Source organism: Heterocephalus glaber, unplaced genomic scaffold, assembly GCF_053883595.1.
Source record: "Heterocephalus glaber isolate CG9 unplaced genomic scaffold, H.glaber_assembly_v1.0 deba00001461, whole genome shotgun sequence".
NCBI lineage: Eukaryota > Metazoa > Chordata > Mammalia > Rodentia > Bathyergidae > Heterocephalus > Heterocephalus glaber.
This window is the reverse complement of record NW_028258308.1, coordinates 16,874,316-16,888,399: the sequence shown is the minus strand read 5'-3', so window position 1 is coordinate 16,888,399 and position 14,084 is coordinate 16,874,316. Positions and strand designations below refer to the sequence as shown.

The following is a 14,084-nucleotide window of genomic DNA, read 5'->3' as shown; positions in this document are numbered from 1 at the left end:
AGACAAGCACTTCTAAATGCCTACATATAGGACATCATTTCAGTTTGCATGTTAATAAAAGGTGAGACATGGCTTTGGGAGTGTTTCTACAACATCAGGGAGCTGCTCAACAGCCTATAGGGTATTTAAATCATAAATTAAATATTATAGATTCAAAATAATTTACTTTAAAAAGCCCTAAACAATATAGTTAGGACACCTTTAATCTCTTTCAAGAGGCAAAAAGCCATTTGGGTTCTTTGATTATTGGTTTGATTTTTCTGCTTGATGATTCAGTTGGAGTGAATCATAGCTTTTGTCTCTAGAGACATGTTTTGCTAATGATTGTAGACCCACTCTGGAAAAACTCCTGGTCCTAAATGTCCTCCTACACCTGAGATGGTTAAGATTTTGTTCTTGTGCCATACTTAAAGGCAGTCTTGTCCCTTTCCACTGCCCTGCCCCTGAGAAATAACACAGTTCTCAACAGTGTTTGGTTTGAGGCACTTCCCTCTTCTTTGGCTGCTGGATTTCAAGAAAAAGCTTCCAGAATGCTGAGTCTCCCCTCCCTGGAACCTTTCCAGAGTAAAGCTGACCTTCCTTTATCTCTGGGCCATATAGAAAACTGGTCTAGGGTTAATCCTGAAACTCTCAAGAAATAAATGTAAAATTTTTAGTCCAAATTTATCTGACTTTCAGTCCTTAGGCAAAATTAGAGAATGATAAGAACAGTTAACATGGCTCTGGCCACTTCCTTGAACCTCTAGTCAGCTGCCACTGGCACTGGATGAGATAAAGCCTAAGGGACACCTTAGATTGGGCACCGAACAAGAGGGATAGACAAGGATGCCTTTTTTTTCCTTTGTTTCTTTTCAAAATGGAAAAAAAACCTGTCATAGGTAGACGTCTGCAGCCCAGCAGGTTGGAGCCTCGACAGGCCTTCTTCCCTCATTGTTTGGAATTCATACTTAGCTCCAAAGAGTGTCACCTAGTCTCTTCTGTACCAAAACCTGGCCTGAGAACACCCCCCTGGAGATATTTAACAGTTTGTTCCTTTAGAGGAAACAATTACATGTGGCTATCGAACAACCATGGCTATAAAAACAATAATGAGAAGCTGGTATAGCTGGGTATTCCAGTCAGATAAATTGCCAGCATAAGGCTTGTCTTAAAATCATCTTCACTTTTATAGGTGTAGAAGATTTTTATTCCTTTTAATTCTTATTCCAAGAGATCTCTGTTAGTCTGCAAAGTTCTGACTAGTCTTATTTATAGTTAAAAAATTAAAAATTATGTTATTATAATTCAACTTGGCCAAATAATCTGAGTGCACTCTTTTTTATTTAAACACCACAATTTTTATTAAAATGTAATAGTATCAAAACTATTTAATAAATTTATATTCAATGTAACTAAGATAAACAAAGGACAAAATTAAAATATATATAGTAAAGAAACATGTGAACTGTTGGTTACCATATATATTTAATATGTTACCATTACCCAAAGGAACTATATTAATGGCTAAGCAGAGATTACATAGATATACAAATATGTTACTTTAAAACTTGTTTCTAAGATCTGTAAGCAGAAGTCTTACTGATTCTTTAAACCTTAAAACCCGTAATTATTAACATAATATTAATAATCCTGAAACAGGACAGAGAATATAAGAATGGTCTAAGGGGCTGAGCAATAGCCAAATTAAAATGCTACAAACAGACAGCTTACATGAAATCTGAAGAGAATTTGAAGGACTCTCTTGGAGTTCTTTATAAAACAAATAGTAAACAAGTTTTAACAGAAATATAGAAATCATAAAATAGACATCAATAAACTTAAAGAACAGAAAACCAAGCTATTAAGTTAAAAATTTTAGAATTAAAAAAATCTGAGAATTAGTATCACTGAAAAAACTATACTTAATATTGAGAAATATATTTTAAGTAATAGTAAAAATAACTAATTTTGGAACACAATTATAGAGACCTACTGTTCCAAGAATATTAAAGTTGCCATGAATTTCCTAACAACCAGAGTTTTTGTATATCTTGGAATGCATTTATGTTACAGAATGATTTAAGGGCAGCAGCCAATTGATCTGATGAGCTTTTCTTGGTCATAATTGCCCCATAAGCTTAAGATCAAGAGCCAAAGCCACCAGTGGGAAGTATACTCAATGTGGTGGGCCTTGAGGCCATATCTGGCCAAATCAGCAGCAGCCTTATGCAAGGCCAGCTGTGTAAGAAGGGAATCTCCCCAAAATATGATTTATTGAGGCCACAACCTACAGCAGGTCCCACAGTCAAATTATTCACATTCTTTGGAAAGACAGAACAAGCATCAGTTGTGTTCATCGAAGGGGGACACTGTACAGGTGTACCCTGGACATTTTTTGAAATCTCTGGGCTGCTTCTGCATCTTTCTTTGTTACAATGTGGCAAGTGTGAGTTTCGTGTTGACGTAAGTGTTTGGCCATATTATCTAAGCCAGAAACATCAGCTAGGAAATCACAATGAAGGCACACTAGAGTAATGCCCCTGAGATCTTCTGAATGCTTCTTAAATATACAAAACCTTTTACTTGGACGGTTATTATGAAAGCTCATCATATGATTTACATAGACTTTGCTACAGCTAGTGTTGTATCTGCAAAAACTACAGTGGATGTATGTAGGAAAATGGTTTGCAAAATCTTTTATTTCAGAACAACACTCAATGCACTTGTGAACGCCCTGACCATACCTTAAGTTCCTCAATGCTGTATTAACTTTACTCTTTTTATTGCTATTAGCCAATGTGCTTTGTTTCTTTTGCACATTAGAAGTTTTTGATTTGTATTTAGATTTATTTCCATTAGGCTTACTTCCATTAGATTTACTGGCATTGGATTTGGGTGTATTAGGTTTACTTGTGTTTAATTTTGTGGGATTTTTTGCAGTTATATTTTTTGTCCTTGGAGGTGAGAGCTGAAGGGTAGAAGTGTTTGCACTAATAGAAGGTGTAGGTGAAGATCCTGATTGAAGAGGTGCAACTGAAGCTCAAATGGTAACTTTTGTTCCAGGAGGCAATCCTTCTGGTTGTTTAGGTTTTACAAATGTTCAATGACGTTGGGTCTTGTGATCCAATTTTTCCTTGCATGTCAAAAATTGCAGCCTGCATTTTGTACAATGATGTATTCCTTTTTTCTGATGCTTCATATAATGATGCATATAGGGTGTTGCAATTTTAATAACTTTGAGACAAAATGGACACAGCAAGTTCTTAGTGTTTTCATGAGATGTCCTAAAATGAGCTTCTACATCAGAAAATGATGATGATCTATAATTGCAAACCTGGAAGATATATGGCATTTCACCAGGTTTATGATTGTCCTTCATATGTTGTAAAAGAACATGTTCTGTTTCAAATGATAATTCACAGATTTCACAAATGGTAGAAAATTCATGGGGGGTGTGAGTACTTTCAATGTGGCACTGCAGCTGAAAGGGTGTGGGGAACTGGCGGTAGCAATGCTGGCAGGTGGTGTGGTTTTCCCAGCTCTCACTGCTCTGCTTTTCGAGTTCCAAATGGTGTTTCCTGTGGTTCATGAACCGAATATTATTTTTTAGAATTTTCAAGCAACTGAAGCATTTAAAGGTTGTGTGAGTCTTCTGTTCTTCCTGGACATCTCCTTCATGTTTTCCATAATAAAAGTCATTAACTAACATGATCAATTTTCCTTTCTCTGAATCAACAGACTTATTTGCTGTGTTTGAAAATTCTGTTTTAGCCAGTTTCAAAAAATTATTTATCATGCCTGGACAGCAATACTTCATATGATTTTTCAGAGGATCCAAAAGATTGAAATGAATATTGCACTTTGGACAAGCTCTTGGAAAGGGTGTTCCATTTTTAGACTGATTTGATGAGGTATTTGCACCTTTTGATGGCATAACCTGGGAAGATGTCTGGGAAGGTGAGTTAATTAAAGGGAACACAGCTGAGGAATCTGTTCCAGAAACACTTTCACTGGGCTTAGGCTTTTTTGGATTAACACTGTTTCCTTCAGAAGCTGAAGGACGTTTTGATATAAATGAACTTTCATTCACACATGCTATAGAAAGTGCTGGTCCCCCTTGGTAAGGTGATAATCCTGTATCCTGGGTCAAATCAAACAGTAACTCTGAAGAATTATTAGATACAGCTTGTGATGGATTCGTTATATAACCAGGTTTAGAAAAGGGCTGAACAATAACAGAGCTATTTGAAAGTCTAGATTCAGGATGAAAATTTACTGGTGAGGCAGACGCTGGATTTGATGTTGAGTTCGTGTAGTATTGACTTGTAGGCTTGAATGCAGCCATAACACCTCGACTGAGTGCGCCATTCTTTATTCCCCTTGAATACAAGCCGGGGTTAACTCTATTCAAAATATTTGAATTTGCTGGTTTTGAACTTGCTATCTCCCCAACAAAGATTGGCTCACCATCATCATCATCATCTTCAACTTCTTTTACTTTCTTCTGCCATGGTTCCAGCTCTTCTTCCTCACATTCCATAAAGAGTTCTGCCATTTTTGAATTATCTGACAAGTTTTACTGTGTAGAAAAACTAAAATGAAAGGATACTAGGACCGGGGATTTAGCTCAGTGGTTCCACCGTCTGCCTCGCAAGCTCAAGGATCCGAGTTCGATTCCCGGTACCATGTGACTCCAAGACAAGGTGGTTAAGTTATGCCTCGGTTTTCTTTCCTGTAATCCTAGCTCTCAGGAGTCTGAGGCAGGAGGAGCACTGCAAGTTCAAGGCAGCTCAAGGATATACAGGAGCTCAAGGCCAGCCTGAACCACATAGTGAAACCATTTCTGTAATCCTCTCTACTTGAAGCTTCTTGGGAGGCTGAGGCAAGAGGATGGGCCAGCTTGGGCAACTTAGTGAGAACCGTGAGTGGAGCGAGTCGACCTGACGGCAGCCCTGAGGAGGAGGAGGAAGAGGAGGAGCGTGCGGCTGAGGTAGCGGCTCCATTGCGGAGTGGCGCCCGGGCCAGGAAGGCTCCGGCAGGCGGCTGGAGTGCGCTCTTGTTTATAAACAAGTTGTCTTATGTGTGTGTGTGTCTGTCTGTTCAATTTGTTAAAATGTGTACCGCTGTTATATTTGAGTTTTTTTTCTTCTGGGATTTTGGATTTTTTATGATGTCTGCCTGTAACTCAAGTTGGCTTATAGATGAATATAATTAAAGACATGCTTCCCCAGGTTTCCAGATGATCCAAATAATGTCAACTGGTTTTACAAATACAGTACAGGGCTGGCGATTTAGTTCAGTGGTTTCGCCACCTGCTGCTCAAGCGCAAGGACTGGAGTTTGATCCCTGGTACCAAAAAAAAAAAAAAAAAAAAGTACAAATTCAGTACATATTGTTGTCTATGTATAACTTGAGAATCTTTCATTGGTCAAAGTAATGTGTTGATTGTTATGATCTAGCTCTTGCAGGTCATCCAAAAATTTGTTAAGATAAGAAAAACTCTTGGGCTTAGGAAAACTACTGGACAGGACTCCCCTTGATAAATAAAGGAGCAGCTGCCTGGAAAAATTTATTCCAGACTTTGTTCACAGAGGGGACCCCAATAATTTCCATAGCCTTGTGGGAATTACATTGCTAAACATATTATTGTGATATGTATACATTGGTCATGGTCTAAGTCTTCTGTGGGAAAACAAGGTTTTATTTAAAATGTTCTTGGTACAAAACAAAATTAAGGGACAAAGGGTTTCATGTAACTGATACTAATTGTTATTTCATGGTATATACATCCATACCTTCTGAGTGTACAGGTCTTCTAAGATATTGTTTATAATGATCTTTTCTGACTCAGGTATCTGCCTTTCCCTAGCACTCCAGCTACTTGTGATAAGAGGTACATGTCAAACCAAAATGAGATAACCAGTCAAATAATAGCCTTCTTAAAAACTTATGTGATGTATGTTATATGTGTCACCACACTTAGGGATGTTCAGTCACCAAACAGTTGAAAGGTCACACACTAAAATTAGAGGCATTACATTATGAACTCCTAAGGAACATTTATAGGCCAATATGTATGTTCTCTTTAGATGGCATCCTACTAAAGGATAACAAATAAGAGCTTTCTTTATGTCATTTAATGTCTTGTGATCAGATGGAGGTGCTTGACTAAAAGACTATTCCATACTAAGTTGGACATGTAAGTGTTACAAAGAAAGTGTCATTATGATTGTCATGCTAAAATACTATGTGTAGCTCTTGATCTTAAGTTTCTCTATAATATATAACTGTTGTCTGTTAACATTCTGCAGGGATTCAACTACTACAAATAGCCATGGTTGGTAAGAAATAACAGCCCTCTAAATGTGCTTTACACTTCAAAAGTGCTTGATGTTTTAACTATTATAATAGTTAAGTCCACTGCTCCTACTGAAATACATATGTCACTAATCTTCTTTTCTGGGTGTTCAACAACTAAAGTTTGGAGACCAAAACTAGAAAGGTAACTGGACTATGAGGACAGCCAATATTTTTGCCCTGGCCCCTCGAGGTCAACAAAAATCCAGTACACAAAGGAACCTTTCCTACAGGATCCTATATCTTTGGTAAGTCACTCAACCTCCTGAGCAGGGAGATTGCTGGGCACCAGAGGAAAAAAATGTAACACATGCCAAAGGAGGGTCACAAAGAGGGAAAAGTCTCTCTCACTGAAAGCAACTTGGCAAAGCAAGGCTGTGACCCAACCCAATGGCTGACACTGACAGAGGAGCCGAGAGGCTCTATGCATGGTTCCAAAGTAATGCCTGAGGAGACTTAACTGACCTTGATAGACAGCAAGAGGTTCATATTAATCGACACAGGCAGGTCTCACTTTAACTTGGTCTTAAACACCCAGCAGAAAATAATAAGCAAAAGAGGTATAAAATAATGCCATTGTAATAAAGGTAGATATAAAAGGGGCTCCAGTCACTGACCTCTTCTGGCAGTTTCTAACTACACCAGTAGCTAACCATAGTTATGGAGCATTAGGAAAAAACTATGGTAGAATCCATAAGAGCCAGCAGGTTACAATCCCTATTTCAATTTCTAAGTGTGACTTTCTTCCCAACCTGCCCTTCCATTCTAGTGTGCTCAGGCTTAGATTATAATGCTCTAATTTCTGAAAAGTTTTGTTTATTCTTGCCTAGAGGCTGCCATACCCCAGTCATACAAATGGAACCAACGACAAAAGTGCTAGAATTCTTTTGCCAGGATCCACCAGACTGACCTTGTAAACAACTCATAACTGCTAAATTACTTCTATGATGGATTCTGAAGTTCCCTGGGACTTCTCCTTATTCTCCCTGTGGAAGGCTATTACTAGCTCTTCCTGGTGGAAACATTGGTTGGCATTGTGATATGTATACATTGGTCATAATATTTCTGTTGATCTTATTGTTTGGCCCATGTATACTTAACTGTCTTTCTGGCCTTGTCTCCTCCAGACTTAAAGCTATACACCTACCCATGATGGAAACTCGTGATGCCTATTGAGGACCTTTAGATAGACCTTTGGGAGGGTATCCCTGACTGCCAACTATAATTACGACCGACCCCCTTCAGCCTGAAGTAGCTCGAGCAGTCATTGCCCCTTGCCCCCTCATGGCAGTTCAGGATACTTCTTCAGAGGGGGGAATATTATAGGTGGATGAGCTAGGTAGAAATATTATAGGCAGTCAGATAGGGCTAAGTCCTTGAGAAGGCCAGGACAAAGGTGAAACAAACCACAGCACCATATCTATTAGACTTCATGGCTGTACGCACAGAAAGGGACAGACCAACCTAAGCCATGGGGATTTGCTGGAAGATTATTAGGGGCTCTTGGTATTGTAGACAGATAAGTTAGTTATAGATATTACAGGGGGTTATACAGGGCTGGGCCTTCAGCTTGGAGGCCAATTGTGGCCCAAGGCACATTCACTGAAGGTCAGAATTGTAAAAGGAGAGAAACTACACACACTTGTGCTTCCCCTGGGGATAAATAGCAGTGATTGATATTCTAAATAGTTATCAATCATCTGGGTGGGGGGGGTCAAGGTCTTAACCCAGCCTCTCCAGGAAATATCCCTGACCCCCACCCTTACTGAAAGTCCTTGTGTACTTGCTAGGTTACTTGCTTCCCAATTGGACCACCATTACCTAAGTGACTATACTTGTAACCTTATTGGATGTTCATGGCTGTGGCCCACATTGTTCCCTCGTGGGTTTCACCCTATAAAACTTCTCTGTAAAGTGGGGTCTTTGGCCACCGGCCCAGGACCCCTCCTCCCCCTCAGGAGCTTTCCTATCAATAAATATTGTCCTACTTAAAAAAAAAAAGTAAAAGCTATTGTGTATTACCATTTTCCTCAATTTTTTTCCTTTATAATGTTAGGAAAATGCTATATTAGCAATATTTTCTTAATTTTTTTGGTGTATGGGGGGCTGCTTGGTTATTTTATGAATTCTATTTTTTTTTTGGTACCGGGGATTGAACTTGGGTCCTTGTGCTTGCAAGGCAGGCAGCGGAACCGCTGAGCTAAATCCCTGGCCCTAGTTTATGAATTCTTGATGCTCCGGGTCTGGGGCCCTGGTGGTCCTTGGGAGACTGGCCCTGCCAGGGTTAGCTAATTCCTAGAATAGCAAATGACTTCCTTGGAGTTTATCACATGCAAACAAACTAATTTAGAGGTCAAACCCACTACTATACCCTTTGTTGTACTCTCACAGGATAAGCCACTATCTCACTTTATTCTTCCATTCTTTGTACTGGGTCACACCTGAGTTGTGCATACCTCAGAGTGTCAGGGTTCTGCCAGGCAAGCCAGCTGTCCCTTTGGCCACCTTGCCCCTTCTGGGTGGCATCTTTTCCCACATTGCTCTATGCCCTTTCCACCTTCTGTGGTTATGTTGAAGTTGCTAGTCTGCTGAGTGCTCCTGGCTTTGTGGGCTTAGTGCTTTTTATTACCAGCAGTAAGTTTGATAGGGTCACCAGGTGGAAAAGAATATGGAACTGTGGAGATCTTTTCAGGAAGTGAGTCTCTGAATAAGTGTCAGGAATCAAGTATCTTGTCAAATCTCTGAATGTGATCAGATGTAAAATGCTTAGGGTGTTATTCACCTTTCCATCACTGTGACAAAATGACTGAGATAATCAACTTAATAAAAGGAAAAGGCTTATTTTGGCTCACAGTTTCATAGATTTCAGTCCATGGTTGCTTGGGTCTGTTGCTTTGGGCCTGGGGTAGCACAGTACATCATGGTGTGGAGCACACAGTGGAGGAAATCTGTTCGCATCATGGGAGTTGGGAAACAGAAAGAAGGAGGGCAGGGGGCCAATATTCACTTTAAGGGTATGCCCGCAGTGACCTAACTCCCTCTAAGTAGGCCCTACTTCTCAATGGTTCCACCACCTCCCAACAGGGTGGTGGGCTGGGGATCAAACCTTTTAACACAGGAGCTTTTGGAAAATACTTCAGGTTCAAACTGGAGCAGTTAGCCATGGTTAAATGGGGTGGAGAGGAATGGCCCTAGTCCTTGATAAAGACCCTCATAGTGAGATGTGCCAGACCTTGGGAAGACAGTGAATCTTTACTTGTGGCTACAAGAAAATTCAGTTCAGCAAACTGACTCTTTGCAACCAACTTGCCAGAAAACAGCTGGCGTAGCAGGTAAGGAGTGGGGAAGTGAGGGGTTTCCAGTGCAAATAATACCCTATCAGATGGTGGGGCAGAGCAAGGGTCCTCTAGGGCAGATGGTTTCAGGGAGACAAGGCTGGTGTCAGACAGCTTGTAGAAGAGAAGTTGCCCAAGTTCAGGGTCAGGCACCTACTCTTAGGTAGAGGTATCATTTGTTTGTCAAGTGTTTATGGATCACAGTCCCCAGGCCTAGCAGGCACAGCAGAAGCAAGCCAATGCTCTTCCCAGTGATGGCTGGAGTGGGGAGGGGCAGAGCCTCTCTGAGGCTCAGAGAGCACACACAGGAGTCTACCAACCCACACTTAAGTGACACCTATTCTAGTCACCAGTCATGCAACTTTCACCCAGTTACTTAACTTCTGAGTCTCATTATTCTTATTTTAAAAATAAAATTGTAAAGTCCAGCTCCTGGGATTGTTCAGGTGTTATGTGAACTATAACACTATGTCCTGAACAAGCACTCAGTCATGTTACTGAGTGCTCCTGGCTTCCACTGCGGGGCCCTAAGTGGCCGGGGGAGGTGATACTTTCCTGTTGAGTGAATGACTGGCTTCAAAGATGGCTCTGAGACTTTGGGATATTTGAACAGCTCAGATGATGCTGGGCTCAACTGAAGGCAGACTGCAGATTTGATTTAGAGCATTGCAAAGAAGGGGAAAAAGGTATTTGAAGCCCTTGAAGCTTAGCATTTTAACCTGCCCCCATATGTGGAATGAGAGGGAAGCCGCAATCTCCGTGGCTCCCAGGCCCTGCCCACTCTGGCAGGTTTAGCTCAGTGCTGAGAGAAAATGCTGAGCACTGCCTTTTGCAGCCGAAGAGTTGATAAACAATAGTGCTGGGTTCATCTGGGCCCTGTGATCTCAGGATTTCAAAGAGTGTTAGACAAATATCTTGCAGTGGGTAAGATTTTTCTCTATTTCCTCAATGGTTAGTCAGAGGTGCAGTCAATAGGCAGTAACAGATCCAAGGGGACAACATAGGTCAAGTGCTTTAGAGGTGAAAAGGGATGTCACAGATGCACTAATGCAATGGTTCTCAAGTGTGAGTGCATAAAATCATGTGAGAAAATCTCTCAAATCCCACCTCAATCGAGGCTGCTTCAGAAATCTGGGTGGAGGCCCTGGATTAAAAGTTTTAACTTGTGCTGTCAAGTGGGATGTTTATCACACTTTGAGAACCACTACATGGAGTTAGAAAGCTGTCCCTTCTGTTTGAGGCATGGCCCCTTGAGTGATCATGAAGAATGACCTGGGGGCAAAAATCTATAAAATCTATGCTTCACAATTCCAGGGAGAGATGCATGATAATACAAACTCAAGGGTCTCAGGCTAACTCTTTATTAAAGAAGCAAGCATTCATAGCAATCCTGGAAGGCTGAGGCAGGAGGTTAGCAAGTTTGAGCCCAGCCTGGGCAAGTTAGCAACTTTGTGAGATCCTGTCTCAAAACAAAGAGGGCTGGGAATATAGCTCAGTGTCGAGGTCCTGGGTTCAATACCCAGGACAAATAAATAAATAGCTAGCAAGCAAAAGTGACTTCTAAGGGTGAGCCAGACCCATGGGGTAAGACAGGAAATGACCTTGCAGCTGCTCTTTCTAGGCATCCTCTAGCCCAGTAGAATAGCAAGCACAGAGGTTTTACTTTCAATTTCCAGGGGCAGCAGGAGTACCTTGGTTTTGCCTGCATAACTCCAGTCTCTGCCTCGTCTTCCCACAGCTTTTCCTATTCTCTGTGTCTCAAATTTCTCTCTGCCTTTCTCTTACAAGGACACTTATCTTTGGATTTGGGCTCACCATGATAATCCAGGAAGACTTTATCTACAGATCCTTAACTTAATTATATCTTCAAAGACTCTTTTTTCAAATAAAGCCAAATTCACAGGTTTCAGGTAGACACGTCTCTTTGGAGGCAGTTTCAGGCCATTGCATCTTACCACGTATCACTATGATCATTAGTTATTTGTGGCATCAGTTGATGTCAGTTTCCTCCACAACACTGTAGCCTCAAAGGTAAGAACCAGGAATACAGTTTCTGTGGTGCCCGGTGCCTGGAACATACTAGGAAGTCCATCTTTGTTTAATGAGTGAATTAATTTCATTTTCTTGAATTGCTTATTTGATAATCCAACAATACAATTTTTCTATTATTGACTGTTAGTGTAGTTTAGTAAAACACATTATTACGATTAGTGATTACTGGATTTATTTATTCTTAAAATTGTATAACTCCTTTTTTTTCAGTACTGGGGAACTGAACTAAGGGTCTCACACTTGCTAGGTAAGTGCTCCATCACTGAGCTACATCCCCAGGTCTTTTTAAAATTTTATTGTGAGATAGGGTCTTGCTAAGTTACCCAGACTGGTCTCAAACTTGCAATCCAAGTAGCTGGGATTACAGGTGTGTGCCACATGTGTATGTGTGTGTGTGTGTGTGTGTGTGTGTGTGTGTGTGTATGCACAAGCCTTTCCTTGGTCCACTTATTTTTCAAAATTTCTTTCAGGTGAACTTGTACTTGAGCCTTATTGTTTTCAAGGTCCATTGCCACCCTGAACATCTTCCACCACTCCTTCTCTTTGGAGATGCTGAGTCAAATTTATTGTATGAAGATATTAGTTTGAGAAAAACGGCCATGTCATAGTATTGAGCCCTCTTATCCAGAAAATGGCATGTCTTTGGATTTGGATGAGATCTTCATTTTCAGTTCAGCTTCCTCCCCCTGTGCCACTCTTGGGTGGATGTAGGAAGGGGACTGAGAAGCTCAGAGGTACAGGCTTGTCCTGGGTCTTGCTAGCACTGTCTTCCTTCTGTTGTGGATAAAGGGTGGTGTTTTTCCTCCATACTAGCTCTCTCTCCTCAAAGCACACTAACCCTCTTCCCTCTGAAGGTAGATAATGGAAGGCTCTCCTGTCCACTCCCCCACCAAGAACTTGAGCCAAAGAGGCTGTGTGGGGTGCAATGCAAAGGAAAGGGTGCACAGGAGACGACTTGGGACAGCTATGGCTTAAATGCGTGTGTTCCCTCCAAAATTCACACTAAAGCTTGATCCCCAATGTAACAATATTAAGAGGCTATTGGTGAAAGAAATGCAGAGAATTGCCTGTTTTAAGCCTTCATAGGTTGGATTTGCACCTATAAGGGGAGGTTGAGGGGTGAGTTTGCCCCTCTTCACTTTTGCCTCTTCCTTTATGTAAGGATGCCAGGACAAATGACTGTGAGCAGTAGGCCTTCCTCGGACAATGATTGTGCTGTGCACTGGCCTTCTCAGCCTCCAGAACTGTGAGAAATAAATTTCTATTGTTCATAAATTTCCTTGTCCACAATATTTTGTTGTAGCAGCTAGAATGAACTAAGAACCACTTGTACCATTTTTTTTAACTCTTGTGCAATATACTTTTTCTAGAATTGTATTTAAAATTTGTGCCTCTATGTAAATGATATTGGTCTTGGGTGGGTGTGCACATAAGAAGACATTTGCCAAATGTTGGTGCCAGGTTGTACTGATTCCAAGAAACGAACTGGAAAGCTTTCTTTCTCTTCCTGTGTGCTGAGGCAGTCATAAAGCACGGACTGCTAGCAAAAGTCTCGCGAGCTGGTCTCAGAGAGGATGTGCAATAACAGCCCATTCCAGGAGGAATGAGAGGTGCAGCTTGGAAGTGGTGTTTACACTGGCACAGACCATTCTGCTTCCAGGTGTTTGCTGTGGGAAACAGATTGTGCCTCTACCCTCCCATCTGGTTTAGGGGTAAACTCCACTGACCTCATAGATGGCTTGTCAGAATTCTGCAGCATTGTACGTTCGGAATACATCCGTGACGTCTCCCCCAGCTGTCTCCTTCTGCAGTACACCGTGGGAGGTGGAGGAGAAAGCAGGCGCAAATGGAGACCAGGCTTCACCTCCCTTTGACAAGACCGGCCAGTGATGCGTGAGACTTTGATTCAGAGGCAGTGGCATCTGTGTGTTTGGAGATTTGGGCTGTATTATGCAAGCACAGAGCTCATTGTTGGCTTTAAAAATAATGTTCATAGCTGGTTTCTTAAAAAAAGAGAAAGTTATAAGAGGCAAGGAGATTAGACTCTGAATCTACTTTTCTTTATCTTTGCAGAAAAGAAGGTTTCATTTGAAAGGTTTTATCACCAGCGGGTCGACAGGCTACTGCAGTCACTAGCTTCATTTAGGAGGGGACTGGAAAGTAATAAAAACCTCTTCCTATTTTATAGTTCCACCTGTGCCTGCTGGATGAGCTAGATATCCTGAGCTGTGGGGGGTGATGAGGATAAATGAAGGAAAGAATAAGAACCCCAAATGACTTGTTATAGCCACTCTTTTCAGCTAGAGCTTGACAATTATATACATCCATATGATAATATCTAATATGAAAAATGTCTATATG

The 14,084-nt window shown here is 41.1% G+C and overlaps 1 pseudogene; it reads right to left on the bottom strand.

Annotated features, from left to right (window-relative positions):
• Positions 1-2,716: 2,716 nt before the first annotated feature.
• LOC101712168 (zinc finger protein 280D pseudogene) lies at positions 2,717-5,010 on the bottom strand (annotated as a pseudogene).
• Between the last annotated feature and the right edge of the window lie 9,074 nt (positions 5,011-14,084).